This window comes from Perissodus microlepis, chromosome 13, assembly GCF_051167445.1.
Source record: "Perissodus microlepis isolate ML-2025 ecotype Zambia chromosome 13, ASM5116744v1, whole genome shotgun sequence".
NCBI classification, from domain to species: domain Eukaryota; kingdom Metazoa; phylum Chordata; class Actinopteri; order Cichliformes; family Cichlidae; genus Perissodus; species Perissodus microlepis.
This window is the reverse complement of record NC_140473.1, coordinates 26,451,104-26,474,766: the sequence shown is the minus strand read 5'-3', so window position 1 is coordinate 26,474,766 and position 23,663 is coordinate 26,451,104. Positions and strand designations below refer to the sequence as shown.

Below are 23,663 nucleotides of genomic sequence, written 5' to 3'. Positions count from 1 at the left end.
GTTCTGCTTGACATTATGATCAGCAGCTATTTTGAGAAATGACTGACAAAGTTTTCCCTTTCAACAGTCACAAATATTAACACAGGGTGCGACGAGTAAGAGAGAGAAAAAAACAGATGTCATAAAAATACTTATACGTATCTTTGGTGGTAAATTAAACATGACTAAAATGACCTTAAGAAAGGAATAAACAACCGAAAACAGCACTGCTGCAAAATGAGTGAGGACTTATTTATGGCATCAAAATGACAAAAGATACAAAAGGCACAAATTCCTTCTTGCATTGATAAGCATTAATGCTGCTCATGGTTGCTCAGCTTAGCTTTCCATTACTCGGGCACGGGGTGGATATTTTTGCTGATTTATCAATGCCACAGGCTTTCAGCGGATCTTAAAATAAATGGCTAAGACGCTGTGAGCCTGGAAAATCACCAGATGTACACTAACTTTCATATCAAGCTACTTATTAAGTCTGCATGTTTTCCATGGTCTCAGCTTAGAACAGAAATCCATAAAACGTTTTGCAGCAGCTCTTTTTTCCCCCTTTCGTTCCCTTGCTCTCCTTCTCTCTCCTCTCCCCAGATGCCTTTTAGAGTTGTCATTGGAGAGTGACCTGTATTATCTATCTCTGACTCTCTCTCCCCAGCTCTGTCTCTTTCTCAGTCTGAATGGAGATTTAGATAAGAGAGTCTGAGTTGCAAGAGAGTGGTCGCTGCATACCAAGAGACAGACCAAAAGAACAAGAGAGAGGCCAGAGTGGAGAGCCAGTGAGAGCCAGATTTACTGAGCCATTTGCACCTTGTTTCAAACTCAACCTGTGGCTAGAAAGCTTCATGCTTCCGCATCTTGCCTTAGTGGGGAAATGTCATTGTTGTTTGTGTGTCTGTTGGCAAGCCTATACAAAAACTACCAAGCTGAATTTCATAAAATTTGGGTAAAAGGTGAAGCATGGGCAAAGGAATAACCTACATAATCAGATCAAAATCTAAAGCTTCAAAAATTGCAAACAAGGGATCGCATCGGAGGAGGATGCAATCTCCCATCGCTCTCAAAGTGCTGTTTGACTATCATCTGCAGATCACATTCCTTGTCATGAGTTAGATGCACCTTTATCTTTCATTTGCATGCATGGAAAAATTTTGCAAACAACAGCAGAATATATGATCAGAGTGATTGTGCATTCAGCTGCATGTACAAAGTTTCAGCCACTTTGCAATGTGTGGAAGTTTCTCCACATCGTAAGAGGAGTAGGTGTGAATAGGTATAAAAAAATTAAGACAAATCTGTGGCACATACACATCAGGGTCACGGTAGCAATCTCAAATTTCCACATCTTCTTTGCACCCATATCTGTCACAATGCGTGCGTGTGTTTAGTAGGGGCACACTTCTTAAACAGTCTGATTCTGCATATCACACACACACACAAAGACGCACACACGGGCCACAATTTAAAATGTCCCCTAGGTGATCGATGAGGTAGTGATGGAAATGTCATCTGGTGCTAATACATTTATCATCGCTCATCCAGGCTCATGAATTTCTCCTTTTGGTATTCAATCATTTTTGCTCTTTTACCATGAGACTATTTGAATGCAGTGATTCACGGGGCTGTCTGCGGTTTTCCCTGAGGAGGCAGAATGCGCGTGCAGGCATCCAGCACTCTGACTGGACTCATTAATTAGTGGGCAGGACAATGATAGCCTGTGTTTACATGAACCCATGTGATGGAGCGGTAAATAAAAAGCTGGGTTAGGGCTGAGTATATCAGACCAGCAATCATCATAAAGAAAACAAATACCTACATGATCAAGTTAATTATGTATTTGCACACTACACAATTTCTGTGAGAAACATTTGAGGGAACAAAAAACACAGTGATTGAATAACATATTACGTTCAAGTGTTTGCTACTTTTGCTTACTTTAAAAGTTAGTGAGGCATAAATACTTACGGGTTTGAAACTGATGGAAAAGCTGACAGGCTTCTGTTGCTGTTCTGGGAGCAGAGCAATGTTCTTACTCTTCAGGGCACTGTATTGGCCACCAGAATATTTGGCACATGACCCACAGAATCTCACATATTCTTATTTATGTTATTTACTAGTTGATTAAGTCAAAATATACTGAATGTTACACCTATAACCACCAAAGTAGGCTGACTACTAAACTATGCAGCCTTTCTTGGATGCACTTATGAGTGGCTACTGAAGGATTCTTGATGCTTGCCATTTTCAAGGCACACTGTATCTTTGTCCTGTCTTCCTCCACTTACCCCATGGGGTGGGGCAAGGCACATGGTCTCCCTTCCTTGAGCCTGGTTCTGTTAGAGGTTTCTTCCTGTTAAAAGGGAGTTTTTCCGTCCCACTGTTGCCAGATATCTGTGGATGTCATGTTGCCATATGTTTACACGTGTGATGCTGTGTCAGCCGAAGCTATATGATTGCGGACTTTCATTTTTAAGTCAGATTTGAGGTTGGCTGATCGTTTTATATGCCACAAACAGACTTTAACGAGTAACTGCACACTGCCAAGCTGGTTTTGTGAGAGATTATCATATATTCATGCGAGTACATATTTGTGTGTGAACTTGTGCCTGAACTGCTATATGAGTAAGAGAGCGTGTCATACAATAACAAACTATCTAAATGAAAATCATTGACAAGTGAGGCAAGTCATAACTGGGTGTGCACATACATACATAAGTGGTCCAGCCATGCAGAACTGAATATGGAAAAAGCATTTTTTCCCCTCCTGGGTTCTTCTCCTCTTCTCTCTTGAGTTCTCTTTATCCACCACCTCTCTCTTCCTTTGCTCTTCATCCCTCCTTCTCAGCCTGTCAGTTAAATGACTGTTGCTCATTTCTCTCTGTCTCTCTAAGTCAGCAAGTCACCTGCAATGCATCTCTCCCTTCACTCATATTGTCACTATTACACATCTTCATTAATTGCTTGTGTAAGTACTCGCTGCATGTAGATTGCAGTCTTTGCACATAGATGCAGAGTAAAATTAGAGTGTAACTTTTGAACGTCACTGCATTGGTACCAGTAATGGAACCAATAATGATGTGACCACATGGTTGGTCATTTGTTCCACCTACTGAGTCTGTATCTGTTACTAGAGAGTGTCACTAACACATAAGATGAATCTGAGAAACTTGTGTGTGTGGTTAAAATTAAAAAGAAGGCCAACTTGAAGGTGAGCGTTGTCAGCTCTGTGAGAACTGAGTAGCTGTGTAAGAATGATCTGAAAGCCTCACAAGGATACTTTAGTATGCATGTATTATTTTATTAAACTGCCAAAAACGACAGCACAAAATAAACCAAAAAATATGTGAATTAATTACTTACTGACTAATTTTATTAATTTTTACTTTAATCCTTATCAATGTTTTACAGACATCTTACTATAATATAAAAAAATCTTTGTCTGTGTTTGAGCTTCTTTGTCTGCCAACTTTTCCTACACGATCAAGAGTTGAGAAACCAAACTTGGCACACATACACATCTTGATCTTGATGATGACAGCATGTTGCCAAGCAAACTGTTAGTAATGGGCTAAAATAACCTTAACCTTTTTATAAAAGCAGCAACACTATAACACCTTATAAAAATAACATATTTATATCATAGATAATAACTTCTCATTTATATCCACAAAACCTCAATTATGCAAACCTCTAGCCATCAAGGAGCCTGGCAACCACCTAGCAACAGACCACAATGACTTGTTTTCTGCCTTCATGCAACTAGAACATGTAATGAAAGCCTTGTATTGTCTTAGTGTTATATTGTTGCTCAGGAATTAGCAATGTGCAAATATTATTTTTAAAAAATCACATAATTTCAGATATTTGGTGGCCTAAAAATCCAATATATCGGCAATTTATTTCTCTCCGACACTTGAAACAAACAGATTTTCTTGATATTTGTTATGTGTAGTTATTTTTTACGTTTTTCCTAAAGCAATATGGCAAGAAAGGTTAAAGATATTCTTGTTTTAATGCTACATGTCTCTGCTTAGATCAGTTGCTTTTAGTTTTTGTCGTGTTCCAAACACGTTGCCCTCTTCCATTGATAAAACTATTATTATCAAGCATGTTTCCCTTGTCTCTACTTTACCTTTTCTGATTTTCATTTGTTGGCTGTTATAAATGCCAAAACCAACATATCAGCAAATAGCTAGCCAATAAACCAGTTACACTGACATACTGGTCAGGCTATAGTAATAATATATTCTAGTAGTACAATACAAAATTAGAATACAGAAAAAAAACTAGAGGTCTAAAACTTTGTTCGAACTGCTTGGTGTCCCACTTTCATATATCCTCCACTCCACATTTACACATAATTATCTTTGAATAGTAAAATGAGAGTTATACCTTCCTTATTGTATTTAATCTGTGATATAAATGGAAAGGAGGAAATACTAATCCAATGAAACCTGCAGAAACAACAGATATACACAGAGCAAAAACCATTTTGTCCAAATACGAATGTGCAGTTGCTAATTAAGGCTCTGTACATTAATGAAAATGAAGAAGCATTGAAATGCTGAGTGTGAGGAACACAATGACTTTAAAATAGGTTTTTGTACTTTCTCCCAGGTACAAAATCAAATAGGAGGGCAGAATCAATGTAGCATCTCCGAAGACAATACTGATAGCTCAGGTTTCAGCCAAATTGCCCATCTACAGTATGTTGCCATCAAATTGCCAGTGCTCCATGGACTTGAAATGTAATTACAAAGTCTAGGCAATAAAATCAGCTCACAGGACAAGTGTCCTTGTAGACTTTCCATGTCACGTAACGAACCTGCAGTGTCATTACGACACAGTGACAATTTGCTTGTGCAGCCTGGTAGAGCAGCACATTTTTACAGACAGGGATGAGCAGTTTGCCCACTTTGGTGGAAAACTAATGCATTTTGTGAACTTGTAATTGCGCATGCAATGTGTGGTGTTTGAGGAAAAAGTTGTTACAGGTGTTGTACTTGGTCCTAATGGTTTTTCAGAGTATTACTGAAGAAAAGATTTGCTACATATTTTAAGAATGTAAAAATAAATCAATTAGAGGCTCTGAAGGGAAAAAAAATCAATACTCTTGAAACTACACAGTTTTCCAACTTGTCATGACTGTTAAGATCAAACTCTCCTTTTAAAAGCAGACGGTATCAACATGTCTAACAGTGACCTTACACCTGCGCCTGCTGTTCACACCTTCTGCAGATTTAGTGTTAGCACTGAGTTAAGTTTTCCAGTGATTTTAGCCTTGTTCAGCAGCTGAATTTTAAATATGCATTTAATTGTATGCACTCTAACATGTACTTGTATTGTGTGATAAATGGAATTTAAAGCTCTGATATTCTGCAGCATGGCATATAAATTAGTGCTAACAACTACAGTCAAAAGATTGATTTGCTGTGCATTAGCTCAGTATAACTTCAAGCCAGTGAAAATCTAAATTCTGAACATAGGACATGTTCTTGCTGTTGGACATGGAGAAAATATGACTAAAGCCTTTCTGGCTTATCTAACCACAGAGATAATTCAGAGTAGCTGACAAAGAAACAAGTGTTTTCAGAGAAGTGGAAAATGCACGACTGTCTAGAGCAAGTGTTGTGGGAGTAGCACTAAAGTAGGAGCAGGCCGTCTGAGCTCAAAGATAAAAAATAGACCTATAGTTACCAACCAATCCCCTGCAAAATGACTGCCGCCACTTGCACCTGCATCTCCTGTGCGTTTTATTTTAGACTCAGTAATGAGTCAGAGTGGAGGTGTGAGGAAGTGGAGGAGGTAGAGGAGAGCTGGAGGAGGATACCTGCCTGAAGATAAAATTTATTAAAAGGAACTGTGCACCAAAAATAAGTTGAAAGAGTGTATATAAAGAAGGGCAATATAGTTTAAACAAAAGCATGTATTTATTTTACAACAGGATGCCAGATATGGACAGGCATCTAGCCTGTCTGACCCTTTGCTTCAGCAAATGAGCATGCATGTATGTTTAGGTGTGCGCTGACCACTACAGGGAGTGCAGAATTATTAGGCAAATGAGTATTTTGTCCACATCATCCTCTTCATGCATGTTGTCTTACTCCAAGCTGTATAGGCTCGAAAGCCTACTACCAATTAAGCATATTAGGTGATGTGCATCTCTGTAATGAGAAGGGGTGTGGTCTAATGACATCAACACCCTATATCAGGTGTGCATAATTATTAGGCAACGTCCTTTCCTTTGGCAAAATGGGTCAAAAGAAGGACTTGACAGGCTCAGAAAAGTCAAAAATAGTGAGATATCTTGCAGAGGGATGCAGCAGTCTCAAAATTGCAAAGCTTCTGAAGCGTGATCATCGAACAATCAAGCGTTTCATTCAAAATAGTCAACAGGGTCGCAAGAAGCGTGTGGAAAAACCAAGGCGCAAAATAACTGCCCATGAACTGACAAAAGTCAAGCGTGCAGCTGCCAAGATGCCACTTGCCACCAGTTTGGCCATATTTCAGAGCTGCAACATCACTGGAGTGCCCAAAAGCACAAGGTGTGCAATACTCAGAGACATGGCCAAGGTAAGAAAGGCTGAAAGACGACCACCACTGAACAAGACACACAAGCTGAAACGTCAAGACTGGGCCAAGAAATATCTCAAGACTGATTTGTCTAAGGTTTTATGGACTGATGAAATGAGAGTGAGTCTTGATGGGCCAGATGGATGGGCCCGTGGCTGGATTGGTAAAGGGCAGAGAGCTCCAGTCCGACTCAGACGCCAGCAAGGTGGAGGTGGAGTACTGGTTTGGGCTGGTATCATCAAAGATGAGCTTGTGGGGCCTTTTCGGGTTGAGGATGGAGTCAAGCTCAACTCCCAGTCCTACTGCCAGTTTCTGGAAGACACCTTCTTCAAGCAGTGGTACAGGAAGAAGTCTGCATCCTTCAAGAAAAACATGATTTTCATGCAGGACAATGCTCCATCACACGCGTCCAAGTACTCCACAGCGTGGCTGGCAAGAAAGGGTATAAAAGAAGAAAAACCAATGACATGGCCTCCTTGTTCACCTGATCTGAACCCCATTGAGAACCTGTGGTCCATCATCAAATGTGAGATTTACAAGGAGGGAAAACAGTACACCTCTCTGAACAGTGTCTGGGAGGCTGTGGTTGCTGCTGCACGCAATGTTGATGGTGAACAGATCAAAGCACTGACAGAATCCATGGATGGCAGGCTTTTGAGTGTCCTTGCAAAGAAAGGTGGCTATATTGGTCGCTGATTTGTTTTTGTTTTGTTTTTGAATGTCAGAAATGTATATTTGTTAATGTGGAGATGTTATATTGGTTTCACTGGTAAAAATAAATAATTGAAATGGGTATATATTTGTTTTTTGTTAAGTTGCCTAATAATTATGCACAGTAATAGTCGCCTGCACACACAGATATCCCCCTAAAATAGCTAAAACTAAAAACAAACTAAAAACTACTTCCAAAAACATTCAGCTTTGATATTAATGAGTTTTTTGGGTTCATTGAGAACATGGTTGTTGTTCAATAATAAAATTATTCCTCAAAAATACAACTTGCCTAATAATTCTGCACTCCCTGTATATGATAATGCATCATCAACTTTTATGCACTCATACAGTGTCATGAGTTTATGTGGGCCTGCCTGTGTCCGCATGCACCTGTGAATGCACACTGGTGCATGTATAATACTGACACAGCTGGGATCCACCAGTCCTTGCCAATGTGTGTGGGTATATATGTGTGTGTGTGCATGGTGACCAGCTGCGTCCACTGTGCTGATCCTCAAAGCCGCTATCACATTCTGCTTGCATCATTTCACTGCAGTCATCCTGACAGCATCAAACTTGTGAACACATGCAGTTACAAGGCCGTGTTCACTCACATTCATGCATATCACTGTCTCACACAAACCCATTTGCTGACATGAGATATGATTATTACATTTCATTGGTGTTTTAAGCGGTTTTAATGAGTGCCAGAGGGGGGGAAGGTTTGTATTTCAGGCAGTTTGAAATGACAACCCCTTCTCAATACATCCATTACTGTCAAAATGCTTCTTAAACTTTGAGTCAGGAATGTCTTCAGGCTCCTCAGCTGTAGCAGAGTTTCCCCATGTAAAGGTCATCTGTTACACTGCCCTATAAAGCCAGAGAGCAATAGCTATGTGAAGAGTCAGACAGAAAAAAATAGTACCTTCAAAGTGTATCTCCTGGCCAGACAAAATATCAAAAATTGTTGGTTGCTTTTATACGACTACATAAAATCGGTCTTTCCTCCACTTTTGTAATGCTAAGATTCCAGTTGGCTGCTATCATGGAATAAATCCTAACATCTTTATTTAGAAACCACATGAAACACCAGATTTTAATCTGGGGGAGTATAATGTGTTTGGATAGAGCTCAGCTAGAGGACTATAATCAGAATAATTATTCTGGTTTCACTCCAGCTTGAGGCCTTTTAGCTAATGACAGACACAACACCGATGACTCGATTTTAAGCTGTCTGCATTTGTACATGACACGTGTGTGTGCAAATATTGTTTGTGTCTATTTGAGCAGTTTGACAGGGCTACAGCATTTGCAGACCAGTTAAAAAAAAAAACACATTAAAATACACTTGTGGTTATTTTCTGCAGTAATGGGGAACTGAGAAATGTCTTTATCCTTAAATAATGTCTCTCCTGCTGACAGCTGCAGTCCACGCTGTTTCATGTCTATGTTTTTTTTTCTGTTTTAACTAAAGAGAACAGGAATCATACGGCAACATATCACAACCACATTCCTAAAAATGTGTTCGGAGCAAACAAGTAGCTTAGATCCTCATAGAGGCACTGAACGGTCCTAACAGGAAGCATGCAGACCATGTAGTTTGCATTAATTAAGATCAAAATACACAATCTGTACATCAAAGAAGATGTTGGAGTGTAGTCGTCATCATATCATCTTTCAAAGTTTTTTTTTCTCTTGGGTATTATTTATTGCCGATCCCTTCTTAGATCCCCCTTGTGTTTATCTTCAGAAAAATCACTTTTCAGAAATGAATGCAATTCATCAAAATAAATCAATACAAACTATTATCACATTCTAGAGGTTGTGTGCATGCAGTCAAACATGTACACAACAGAGTTGCTGGCAGTGGCCTACCAATCAATAGGCCGTTATTCAAGCATTTCACATTTCACACAAGAACCAATTCAAAATGTGACAGTATTGATAGTATTGTCTCAGGGTCCCTAGCAATACCACAACATGGTAAAATCCATTTTCCCTCACATAACGAGCTGTCATTTTACGGTTGGACTGAGCTCAATCGTCTCTGCATATAAAGCAGGCAGATTTAGCTGGAGAATGATAACAATAGCACAATTGCCATTGGTATAAATTTCCACCGTGACATCACACAATAGTGATTAGTGCAAAGCTTCAGAAAGCATGCCTCATTTTAAAGGTACCCCTGGTGTTATTAACAATGTAGTCCATTGTTGCTTATAAGTACATGTGCAGTGTCAGCACATGTTGCTCATAATACTCTGACAAAAATCCATTTTTCTTTAACAAGGTGAAAGGAGCCGGTTCTGTGCATACAAAGCAGGTCGATCAACTTTAAGATTCTAATGATATCACTATAATGATTTATGCAGGAGGAATATTACCAACACTGAATAATGATGATTTGTTATGTTCTGCCGATGATGGTGTTTGTGGCATGTCAGTTATGCTGTGATGCTGAGGGTGTTGATGGTGCTGTAACTTTTGATAGTGCCGCTGCTGTCACTTTCACGTAAAGCAAACAAGAAAATCCGATGTTTAGCGACAAATGATTGACATATGAGCAGCGGTGTTATGTTATTAAAGTATTTTTGAATTTTGAAGTGTTTGAGCGACTTATTCAACAGCCTTGAACAAACAAGAATAAAATTTGCCCCCAAACAGAATTTTCCATTATGTAATTATTGTGATCGAACCACATTAAGCACACCATTGTGCATTACTGGTCCCCGAAGGATAAAGTGATATCCTTTATGGTTTTACGGGTCATTGTGTAAGCTCAAACCACCGGTACCTTTCAAGGCACCAACATTTTATCCGTGTGTCTAATTTACAAAAAAAATGTTAAGCTGAAAACATCATTAAACAGGTGCACTACATTTCTTGTACACATTTTCTTCCTAAGCTACATGTACTGATCTTTTGTTCCTGTGAAAAAAATATGAAGGAGCAGTTAATTATTGCAGTGTCTCGGTCCTTAGAGCTGTGTGATCTCTCACTGCACATTTATTAAGATGTGGATAAAAGAATTGTGGCACTGAAGATAAAGGCAGTTTTGGCCTTTTGATATTTAGCTATTACGTTATAAAATATCTCCCTCGCAGTATTTTTCTTCATCTCTTAACCCATGTGCCATCACACCCACATAATTACTAGATGGAAAGGAACAAATTTAATGTTGCTGGACTGCTTTCTACTGGCTTTCACCCTTATTCACCCATGAAGGCTTGCACAAATCACCAATTTTCATTTTCAGCAACACTCTGCTTCACACTCATGCTGGGGAATTGCACTGTACAGCCACTCAGCACCAGCACAGGCCCGGAGCAGCTCCACTGGGACCGACCAGGGTTAAGTAGTTTGCTCAAGGGCTTCTCAGTGCTGGTTACTGACAGAGGCAAGAGCACCTCCCATTCAATTCCCTGCTCGGATAACATTTCAGGTGATGTGGGAATGCAATGGATGCATAAAGGCATTTCCTTAAAACCATTCATTACCAGTTCTGATCTTCAACCTTGCTACCTTTTGGCCCAAAACTCAAAGAGACATCGCATATTGTGACTTGCTGCCCTACACTCACTTCATGACTTTTTGTATACAAATATTAGAGCAGCTGTGGCTCAGCAGGTAGAGCAGGTCATCTATTGATTAGGAGGTTGGTTTCATCCTGAGCTCCTCTTGTCTGCATGTCAAAGTATCCTTGGGCAGAAGTTGCCCCTGATGCTTCCATTGGAGTGCGTCTGCATTAAAACATAACATAAAAGAAATAAGGGATAGAAAAAAGCGGGGGAGGAACAGTAGCGGGTTGTTAGAACTGTTACTTTACAGCAAGAAGGTTCTGGGTTTGAATCCACTGGCCGGCTGAGGCTCATGGGTTCTCTCTCAGCCTGTGTGGGGATTTTTTCATGCCATGCATGTTAGATCAATTGGTGATTTTAAATTAGGCATAGGTGTGAATGTGAGCGTGAATTGTTGTCCGTTTCTCTGTGTTAGCTATATAGATTAATTGCCAAGCTGTCCAGGGTGTGCCCCACCTCCTGTCCAGTGATAGCTGGGATAAGGTCACGTCCAACTATGAACATGAATTGGATACGTGGAAGAGGACTGATGCACAAATGGATGGAAGCTACAATGATGATGTTTTCACATCATCATAGCAGCATTATAGCAATCAATATGTCAAACACTTATCGGTTAATGTTCTGAGGAGGGAAACTGTTAGAGAAACAGGCCCATAATAAAAGGGCTTAGTTGCCTGTAGCAACAAGACTGAGCAACAACCAGGCTAAACGAGCTTATGGCTAAACAACTAAGACTTATAAGTACATTTATAATAAAGTCATTACTAGTTTGGGTTTTTTTTTCAGTTAGTGCATCATAGCAATTTTATTTGTTTATTTTAAAAAGCAAATCAAAGTGAACCTTTACCATAAACACAAATGAACTAAATTTGTCCAGCCCATGGGCTTGGAGACCTCTATTCTGGTTATACAGTAACAAAGACACCCCCCTATCTCAATGTGTTTTCATCCCAGGGTGTCAAATATTGCTGCCGTGTAAGAAGCTGCGAGAGTCACAAAGATTCGGTGTCGGTGCTTTGGATTCGGCAATACTGAATGCAGGGAGCTAACAGTGTTGTTTGAAAGCGCAACAAATTCTGCATAAAAGGGCAGGGCAGTTGGCAGTGGCATAAATCACTAGTTTGTCACATTTAGAAGCTTAGTGCTTTGCATTGTGTTTCTCGTTGTTTTCACTTGCTGTGGTCTGGTTTAAATGAACAGTCTTTACAAAATGATCCATGTAGCTGGAAAAATTACCTGAAAGCAGTGCATTTAAATGTCACAGGTCTTGAACAAAAACCCATATGTAACAAACTGGGAATGGGACCAGGCTCACCATTTGCCGCAGGGGATGTTTAATGGCACAACAGCAAAGGACACCTCACAAGCTTCCATGTTTTGTTTTGGAGGGTTTTTTGGGGGGTGGAGGTTTCTGTTGTTTTTTTGTTTTGTTTTTTTACAGTATTTGATGACCTTAAAGTGAGATTGGGCTGTCCAACCATGTTTCGGGGGTCCCCCCCTTTTTTTCCCCTTGGCATATAAACTGCAATAATTCACGAACACAACTGTAAAACCTGAACTGAGTGATCTTGGTTACTCGTTTGTAATGTTAGGCAAGTGCAGTGTGTCTGCTCTGTGCTCATACATCACACTTTATGGTCAAAGTTTTAGGAATACTAACCCTAACGCATAAACCAGCTGCAGGCTGGTGCACTGTACATACAGGCAATGGTTTAGAACAGAAGTGGTTAAGTCAGCAACTGAATTGCATGTTTAATTTACGCTTACTCGTTCCATCCATGTGTAGCCACAAGTTGCAGTATATTTCAGTATATATTAAGGGCAACAGCAATAAACTCTCAGCATGTAAAGATTATGAGAAGTTTGTCTGTGGAGCGCTTAAATTAATAACGGCTATTTTGGGTTATGCTTCATCAAAAGGCACATTTTAAATGTACAAGTTCAACTTCTTACTTCTGTATTTCTTCTCTGCCTCTTTTCTCATCAGTATTCTGATGTGCATCCTCTTTTTCTTTCTCCTGAGCTATACGTTGATGCACAATGTGATGAAATATGCAGCACAGCTAATGAAAACATATCTAATTACATCATGGCAATATAATAAGTAATGTCTTTCAGCTCCTTTCTCTCCAGTAAATGGCGGGTCTTACATCTTAATAATGTAAATTTTCTCTCTCTCTTCTTTGGCAGATCTCTGTCACTTAACGGGAAACAAAGCCTTTGTGTTCAACACAGTGATGAGCTAAAGGTGCGTCCTGACATTTATTTCTCTATTGTGTATGTCTGTGTGTTTGTGTGTTAAAACAAAAGGCCTGTAGAGTGCCATTAAGACATCAGCCCCACTAGCCTGTTTAGCATTACATTTAACTGGCGCTCTTCCATTAATTTTCCACCCATCCCATCTTCTTTTCTTTCTTTCATTTAGACATTTTGCAGTTTTGCCTCCATCTCTCTCAGTAATGATCCCCATCCTTCATGATTAGTAGAAAATTATTCAAAAATGTTTAGCTTGTATTTGCCTTCAGCAGCTTGTTAAGGAGGACTTGTAAAAATTCATATTTAATGTGATCTCATGCCTGAAAATGTAGCTTACAATGCATTTGCCCTTTGGGCACATGTTCTGAAAGTCACTGTATCGCACACCTCACATCTTCCATACTAAGCATTTTTCTATTTGCCTGGAAAAAGTTGAATAGATTAAAGGCAGATCTAATCGATCGTGAATGTGCTTATCTGTGGCTAGCAGGCTGACAAGCCGATTCCAGAATGGCACAGTCTAATCATTCAATTGCAGGCTGCAGACGGGAAAAAGAGAAATATGCAGAAGGACCCAAAAACAATAAAAACAAATGCTTGAATTATTTGATGAAGCCTAAAAGAACTGAGATGCCGTGGATGATGAAGGGCAAGCAATTTGAGAAGCCCGATGGCTTAAAAACATTTACATATTCAGGGTGAAAAAGGCCTATTTGGAGTGTTTTTAAGGAAAACGATAAATTTCAAAAGTTGAATTTGACAAACCAATTGTTCTGTTATTACTGGACCACAGGGTCTGTATGGGTTTTAAAACTGGACATAAAGTTTTTCCTTCATCTCAATCTGCTTAAATTTGCTTTGTGGCTTCCAATGAACGGTGTCTCCAGTCACAACTATTGATTATGCTCGTAACTCATTATGAGCCTTGGTTTCAAAAGGTTTTAGCTATGCTGTGCGCTGATTGGATGTTTAACCTTTTTGACCTCTAAATCAGCATCTGAGCACACTTCCTATAATAGAAGACACATATCCAGATGACCTCTTCTGTCACTATGACAATTTATTGACAGGGTTCTCACAATGAGTGCAATTTCAGCATTATAAAATAAAAAAAACTGAAATTGCACTAAAACGTGTATCTGAAAGATTCTCAGGTCACACTCAGGTCTCTTTTACTCGCTCGCTCTCTCTCTCTCGGTCTATTCCTTCTAAAAGAAAAAAACAAATTTATTCTGTTTTTATATGGCTATATGTCCACGCATGTGGCTGCCCTGGGCTATTTTTTTCAGTTGCTTTTTTTTTTTTCTCATTCCATACCAGTTTCACACAGCAGGACATTAGGACTAGCATTCATTTTCCCTCTTCACTCATTTTGCTTTTTTATGATACGGGGAGATAGTTTCTAAATTACACTCTATTTCAGCTTACCGCCAGTGCAGCCACAGAGCTTTGCCTCATCCAAAGGCTTGAGGCTTGGGAGAATTAATCTTGTCAGGCAGCAGAGCTGCAAACTTCTGCTGCACAATCGCCAGCACAACTGTTTTAGGTTCAATGAGACACGTTGTAGTTTCAAGTATTAGTTGGGATTTCTCATGAGAGTCTCTGCTGTTGATGTATACTTTGGCTTTGTTTACACGAAGCGCATTCTTTGACTCAAATGCATATTTTTCAAGCAGAAACTAACAAACTATAATGCTTACAACAGCATCATTGCAGATGCAGTGACAGTGTAACAATCCCAAAATGAAATATTGAAGTGGGAATTCCTTCAAAACAATAGTGTAATTTTGCCAAACATCTACATCGCAATGTATTTATAAACTTTTCTGATCAAGTAATGATCTGATTTGCTGTTTACAATACACAAAGTGCACCAGTGGGCTCATGATTGCACCTCTCAGCATTTTTGCTATACGAGTTGTGCATTTGGGTATAATAGACATTTTATCTGGAGGATCTTAAAAGCCATGAACTCATGATAATTCAAAGAGAATTATGTCACCCAACAAATACAAGGCTCTACCACCCAAAAACAACCAGAAGCTGTACATCTGACATCTGATTAATTCAATTATTATTATGTATTATTTCCCCTTTTCCTCAAATGTGTGACTGAAGGAAAGTCTTAACATATTGCTTTTAAAAGAAGCCATACAAATTAGACAAATTGTGCTCTTAACAGAGAAAAATATAAATGTTAACACAGTGAGCATAGAGTCAGCGGTAGGTGTAACCCAGTACTGATAAGCCATTCCCGGGAGTGTAAAGTAGAGCTGCAAAATGCTGTTAAAACTCATTAACTATCAGGCTCATATATCTTTAAAATGTGACACTGATGGGGGTCTGGGAGGACAGATAAGAAGCAGGAATTCGGGACGAGAAGATTTCTTTCCACGGATTTACACAAACACACACACGCTGAGTTTTAATGTCCTCTACCAGTATTGATTATCCAGCTGTCTGACTGATTGAGAACCAGATATAGAAAAGCACACATCAATAAAATACTAAACCTGAAGAGTTTAAAGGCACACCCCTATTCCAGCCTGCAAAAAAACACAAACAGCTAGCGTGCAAATAAATTATTCCCGAGATCTACTGAGCTGCAACAGTGACAGTTTGAGATGTGAGTAAGTAGTGAGTAAACACCTGAAATCTACTTTTGACTGGTACTAAGAACTAAAAGTTCAAAATCAAATATCCATATTTAAGCTGCTCCATATTGCACACTAAAATAGTAAAATACTGAAGGTTTGAGTTGAGTAATGGTAGTGGATTTGTTTGGTTTGAGTTTTATGGAAACTGTTGGTGAGTGTTCTGAATAACACTATCAGCTTAATTGCTGAAAACAAACTTGATGAAGATGTATCAGAAGTCCTGGAGACAGACTTTCTCAGCTTTAGAACAGAGTGAGAGGGCTTTTTATCCCCTTTAGATGACACTAAGTGACAAATGATGAAACGAGTGTGTGAATTGATTTATTCAGCAAATGGCATAATTGCTCATTTCATTTTTTGACATTTTTTTTCCCAGTGACACAGCAGACTTGTTATGTGATTTCTGCAGTTTCAGCCACTAAGCATTTTCAGCGATAAAGAAAAATAAGCTTAAATGTTCCTTAAAATATGAATCCTGCTTGTCTATAATTTTGTGAAATAATAATGGCTGTGTGAGAGCTTGCTGAGACACAAAAACAGAAAGAGCTTTGTTGCAGTGTGATTTTGTGAGAAAAATCAGACAACTGATGATTGCTTATAAAATAGTGACACAGGTGATGATGCAATCATCAAAGCTTTGGGAACACTGCATCAGGTAACAATGTTTAATTTTGAAGCTTAAGGGATCTAATATCAGGAGAAAATGGCATTTCGGAAGAGAGGGAAATTGCTTTTAGGTGCTCAAAGGATGCAAGAAATGGAGTTATCCTTCAATATGAGATTACAGGCTCGGCTTGATCAACCAAGCCTTCCATCACAAAGCCACCTGCACTGGATTGTTGCGAGAACGAGAGAAAAAAACAATACCGTATGACCCAAATGTCGTGTTTTTTTATTTTTTTTATTGCTTTTAAAACATAGATCGCCCATTATGTGTGGCTCAAATGGGATGGGCAGACGGACAGAGGCATAGTTTTATGATTTAGATTTTAAATGACAGATAAATAGATTTTTCCCGATCCCTTACATACAGACCTTAGATGGCTTTTCATTTTAATTCCGGTCTACTTCGCTTTGGCATTTATCTGTGTTATTGTGTCCTGAATTTGTATTCACTGCTCTGTTACAACTGTTTCAACTTGCACAGCTCTTCATTGAGCTGTTCAGCTCTGCATTTCATTGCTCGGTTTCTTTCTCTTGTTCTGTCACTACATTTCACTGCACACCATGCAGAGATCGAATGTAAATATCCTATAAGCATCATCCCACATCTCAAAACACAACTGAGCAAAAAAAAAAAAAGAAAAAGAAAAAAAAAGAGTGAGAAGAAACAGAAAGAATGAACAGATAAATGTGTGCAAAACCGTGCATCATAAACCCATAAATCCTGGACGGAATCGGAGAGATGGAGGGGAAGAGAGAAGGATGAGAGAGAGAAAGACAGGGATCCAGGGAAATGGGGAATTCAACAACAGAAGAATATGGAAGATTGGAAGAAGAGATGCAAATATGGATGATTGTTAACAGAGACAGAGCTGAGAACTACAAGCAGAGAATGAGATTGAGGCAAAGTGAAAATCAGGAGGGAGCAAAGAAAATGTCAGGAGGCAGAGATACAGAAATACAGAGAGATAGAGAGGGAAAAAAACAAATGTAAGCCCCGAGGATTAACTCTCTCATTTCTCTTTGGGGAAGAATGGAAAAAAAGAGGATTTCCACCTTCTATCCTCTCAGGCTCCCTTTGATATCTCTCTCTTTCTGTCTCATATTCTAATATCTTTAGTCTCTATTCATCATGCTGGAACACTCGTTGAGCTTGCCAAAGCACTAGCACACATGGCTAACCTAGCTGGACACAAATCCCTCTCAGTTGCTCTGTTTCTTCCTCTTTTTTTCCCTCCCTACTGCTTGGCAATTTCACTTGATCTCTTCATTTCTCTCTCTTACCATTATGCATTATTTGTTTCCTCATAATGCTACTTGATTCTCGTGGACTTGGAGCCGGTATTAGTTCTTTTCACCTGCCTCTTTGTTCTCCATTTGCGACTGTTTGGCAGCTGTGTAACTGTTGCACGGGGCCAATAACACACAACAGCACTCAGTGCTGTGGTCGCTTTAACGAGCATTGTTAATAAGATAAATTGGCTTCCTGCTGATCCGTTAATGGCGGCTTCGGTAGTCCTCTGCAGTGTACCGATTTACAGCTTCAGCTGTATACATATAAAATTAAGGTTGAGTTATAATGCAGTACCACTAAAAACACAGATTCAAAAAATGATAAAGTTTTACCAGTTGAACTCATTGATTGTGTTATTCATGATTAATGATTATCCAAACTACTAAAAAGCAGATTGTCCTTACTTAGTGAAGTATTTTTAAGCCCGATACCAGTATTTGTTTCTTTCAACATACAAAACATAAACGTTTTTCCCTAAAATTATTATGTGCATTAATTTATTTAGTTAGTTATGATCTGGCCAGCTCTGCTCGGATCAGCCGATGGCTGTGTTTGTGTCATTCCAAGCATGTATCAACAGCAAAGAGTGCCCTCTAGTGGACGAAATAAACTCACTGCATGGTTGAATGGTGTTTCTCCTGTCTCCTCTTTTATTTATTTTTTAATTTGATTTATTACCTGTTATAAATACCAATCTAAAGAGGTCATCAAATAGCTAAAGTCGGATAAATTGATCAAGTGTTACTGACGATTGCTTACTGAAAAATTCAAAAGAAATATAGGAACAGAAACTATGAAATCATGCATTATAGCTACTCAAAGTAATATTGCAGAGTAGTTATTGCAAAGACGTGCGCACAGTTATCTTTAAGATTACCTTAAATTTCATCATTATTGTTTATTATTTTCAATTGCGCATTGTCACCTGTTCAGCTCGGTTTGTATCCTCCTGTCACAAAACAAACCTCAGCATGTGTGTGGATCACAGAAGCTGTCACAGTCAAGAGCTGGATGCTTACACACTGCTGTTGAAATTGGATAGAAAATAAACAGTTTTACAGCTGTAGTGTGAAATGGGTTTTAAAGTGAATCTCAAGGCACTGCAGCAATGTCTCAGGTTACTCGCAGTCTCTCCCATTCAACCTTCACCCTCACTCCCTTCACACAAGTTATATACCGTGTCCTAAACATGTGTGTGCATATAAAATATTTCCTCTACTGTTTCCTTAATATCAGAAGCAATTTTACCCTTTAATGTTTCTTTCTCAGCTGCGGGAGTCTGTGACAGAACCTAGGACATACCCATTCTTTTCGACTCACTCGCACTCTATCACTACCACCAACTTGTCAAAGTTGGAGATTTGTTGAAGAAGTCACTTGGAAGAGTGACAAACGTTTCTTTCACTGAACAGAATCAACTTTTTGGGAGACATGAGTGTAAATCACAGTTCTCCAAATGTCTTGTATAACTCGTTGTGTTGTTGTGCTTTAAAGACACAACACAAGTTTTTCTTCCACTATACTTATGGTGAGCTCAGAGATCTTTTGCAGTGGTCTAAATCCTTTATGCTAGCTTTGTATCCCCTTATTTTATGTTGGGTTTCTTTTTAAACTTGTGGTTATGTGGCCTCTTCTCTCTCTCCTACCTTTCTTCATTTCTTTGCGGTCATCTGTCCCTGCTCCTCAAGCCTTTAAGAATCCAAAGTATTTTATTTTTCCTTTAGCCTCAAATCGATTCCAGACGCCACCGTTTCCTGCCCTGTCTCTCTTTCTCCTCCTCATTTAGTGGGGGGGAGAAAAGAAACCACACACACACAAAGAAACCGAGTCAGATAGAGCGAGAGGCACAGAGTTTCAGTTTTGCTTGCTTTTTTTTTAATGCATTCCTCAAAGTTTACTCCCTTTTCCATTTCTATTCCAGCAGCTGTGTCATTTTGTATTTCTATTCTTACAATGAGTAGAATCTTTTCTTGACTAGTCCCTTTTTCTTTCTGTGTTAGTCTTGACATGACCCCACCCCCACCCCACCATCACACTCATCTGTCTTATCTTTGCCTAGCTGTCTGATTAAAGGATACAGTGACAGTGTCATGAATCTCTTGTGATGTAGATTGTGTCTGACTGTGAACTCTAAACCTCTACAGATGTCCTTAATGACTTGTTTTTGAAGTACTTCAATCCCTTAAACCATATGTGAACGTGTACATAGCAAACAATAATGGGGCTGTTTGATAGCCATGTGAGAGAAATATCTGGCTGCATCTGAGGAGCCATTTTCCCGAGTGAGAGATAAAAGAAAAAACTGGATAAACAAAAATGAAAATGAAGCAAACCTGTGAGGCTCTGCTCATGTTTTGTGGCTGAGTACATTTTTAAGTCTACTGCAGTAATTGCAGTGTCATTCTGGAGCTGTATTGCAAAGCTATATTTTGCTACAATGGATCCTACTGGACTGTGGCAGAAAACTGAAATGGGAAAGGAATAAAAGGGACAGATGTAGTGAGCCGAAGCAGAGGAAAATATAGAAAGAAAAACAATAAGAAACAATGGCAGAGTGAAAGAAGGACAGGGCGAGATAGAGAGGAAGAATTTGATTGTTGTTTAATTAAAGATTAATTTCTCAACCACATTCATAAGGATTTATGTTTAAGTGATTACCGAGACAATTGGAACACAGTTGTCACTGCAAGGTATTTACAGACAGTCCCAATGTCAGAAATAAAGGGACTCGGACACAAAGTTAAAGCCTGAAGAGGGCATTCCCATGCAAACCAATAGCCAATAAACGGTGGTCAGCAGGCTAATTGGAACTGCATTGTCTTGCCTCGAGCTTAACTGCATCTCATCTCGCCCGTTGTTTTACTGTCTATTCTGGTTGCTCATTTGGAAGAGCAGAGAGAGTTGATTGGTTGAGTCATTAACTTCTTTTCACCCTGAAGGATTTCCTTATGAAATTAAAGGCCAAATCAGGAACAACAGAGTGATGCACCCTGCTGAAACATTCACTCCATTATCGCCTTTGTTTATGTTGCCATTATGATTTTTTCTTATATAAATTTGTTGTCTTGTTTTATAAAAGCAAGATGTCGACAGCAGCAGCAGCAGCTGTTGTTACACTGTGCCCAAAAACTATGGATTCAGTATTTAATGTACAAGAATGTTTCTAACTAAATAAAAAAATAGAATTGTATTGGTACCAAAATCAGCTCTTTGGGAGAGAAATTCTCGTTGTATGTTGCAATCAGTTTATCTCTTGATGAACACAGGTTATGAAACTACAAGGCAGCTGTCGTGATAGGGATGAATCAAGTGATTTAAAGCAGCAGAGAACAGAGTATGTTTAAATGCACAGAACATGACGTCGAAGCGATGTAAAACGCAACCTTCCGCTCATCACAGAAAACATGTTGTGATTGCACATGATTTATAATCATTTTCAAATTAACACGATAAGGAGTAAACGAGGATGCTAATCAAAACAAAAATGTTTTCATGTAAACTGAGTGTTATCTTTATGAACTAAAATTCTTTTGACAGAATAAATTAGCTGTGGATGTGAATCAGACTTAATTAGATGCTAGCTAGCTGAATGCAAAAATAAAAAAATATATATATATAAATGTCAGAGGTGTCAGCACATTGTTTTTCTTCTTCATTTTCAGCTTTGTTCATTTCATTCTTGAAATTAACACACGCTACCATGACTTTGTTGTAGCTTCCAATGTATTCCTCTAAGTTCAGTTAATTGTATTAATTAAATGAACATAACTGTGCTACTGCTAACTGTCAAAACACAGAGTATGCCAACAAAGTAAGTGGATCCATGTCTTTCTATATTCCGAGTATTACGAGCTCTCTACAGCTTTAAAGCTAAACCGACACAGACAGGATGAAACAACAACAACCTACCGTTCAGAAGTCTGCACATCGAAAATATGTTTCTCTATAATTGGTCTAAACTAAGATATGACTCAGCTGTACCCCTATAAACCTGTTACTGACATCCGGTGCAGAAGTGTTATTGGGAGCCATAAAGCAATGATTGGAGACTTTGGCTGCTGTATCTTCAAATGATGATGAAGATTGGTAACAGGTTTCTCTCTGCCTGTGGCTGACTTTATGGTCCTGCTCTGGTGTCGTTTGCATGGCTTTCTGGCTACGCAGACACAAGGATCGTGGGAAGAGTTCACAAAAAAATAAAGATCAAGTCAAAGCACAGCTGATAAGAACAAGAAATGGCAGAAGTGGAAAGTTTACAAGGCTTTTTAATCACTCTGGTACAAAGAAGTGATTGCATATTCTAACTTCTTGCTCCCTGGAGCAATACCAGAGCAAACAAGAACAAGAAAAACGCATATTACTAATCTTTTCCTCAGATCATTGACCTTTTCTTACAAGCTGCTCCCCAAGAGCCACACTGTTTAATTCCTTCAAAGCAAAATGAGCCCATATTCATTCACAGTGACTCAGCTCTTTCCCAACGATGGCATCAGTGTCCTTGCGGAAGATGTTTTTGTCTTCCAAGAGGAAACAGATCTGCTTCACTGTGGAAATTGAACCTCTGCAGACTGTTCTCTCCATCAAAAACCTATCAAAGCTCCATGACAAGAAGCACATTAGCTTCAGAGAGATGGATACCAGGTGACAGGATTTGGTTGAGACTAATGTTTATCCTTACCAAATCTACTAGCGATGCATTGATGCTTGTTTTTCCGCTGTGTCACGCACCTCTAACTGTGGAATTATCAGCGTCAGGGATTGTGGTCTGTGCAGCATTCCATGCATCTTACGCTCGGTCTTTGTGTTCTGTGCCACTCGCTCGTTAAAAGCCACACAAGATCAAATCCAAATTGTTGCTCTTTGATTGATGTCTTTCATTCTCTTCCCAGACTTTTCTGTTAAAGCTAAATGTCTCATGAAGCAGAAGCATTAAGAAAGCATCACATAAACTGCACCATAACACCATTACATAATGATTCAATTAGCTAATGCATATAATTTAGAAATCCACGTTGTGGATCTCATAGGGCCGGGACAGTCATTACTTCATTCTTTTCCAAGTAATTTGATATTAATGATGTTGAAATGTGGTTGATTAAAGATTTTAAAGATCTGTACATAAAGCAAGTGTGTGCGTGTGCACATGTGTGAAAATGGCAAACGTGGGCTCTTGTGGGTGGTAATTAGCACTTGAATCTCACTAAAGGCTTAATAGAAATCAGCAGCCTCTACACATACACATGCACAGACACACACTCAAAGTGAAGACTGCGTCCTTTGTGTGTGTGTGTGAGAGAGAGAGAGAGTTGTTAGCCTCTCATTAATACCTATTTTCGTGAATGCTGAGAAAGCTTTGGAGCTCTTTCTTTGTAATTGCCTCACCACACACATACACACACATGCACACCTATTAGTTCCTCTAATTGAAAGGCAATTAAGCCTCAGGTTTCGTGGTGTGAGCTAAACGCTGGGTGTCTGTTTTCAGCACCGTTCTGTTTTTAAGCTTTTAACAGACCACAAAGACCCGGTAACCGAAATAAGATCCCCAAAGTGAACTTTAATACACTGACTCTCTGTCTTTGTACCTTTTAGCTTTCTGTGCATTCACCTTTTTGGCTCTCACTCAGTAATCTGCAGTTTCCATATAATCACACTTTGTAGTCTAAGTAATGTATTGCACATTTTGGGGGAAAATAATAATAACAGGGTTAAATATTTGCAGCATCTCAAAAGTTTGTGTAAAATTCAAACGACAGTTGGACTCAAACACAAACCCTGTTTATTTCTGTTAGCTGTTTTTCTCTCTCCGTCTCCCTCCTTCCTCCTGCTCTGTCCCGTTTCATCTCATCTCTACTTTGTCTTATCAAATCTCTCCTTGTTGAATATGTCACTTCAAGGAGCCAGAGTTTACAACAAAAAAAATAAAGAAGAAGGAAA

General features: G+C 39.1%; 1 protein-coding gene across 1 annotated transcript in view; it reads left to right on the top strand.

Moving 5' to 3' along the window:
* cdh11 (cadherin 11, type 2, OB-cadherin (osteoblast)) overlaps window positions 1-23,663 on the top strand; it is an 88,946-nt gene that overhangs the window by 25,583 nt on the left and 39,700 nt on the right. The window contains exon 2 of the mRNA XM_084947822.1: window positions 13,047-13,104. The gene's annotated coding sequence lies outside the window, so the exon portion shown is untranslated. The remainder of the gene's footprint in view (window positions 1-13,046; window positions 13,105-23,663) is intronic.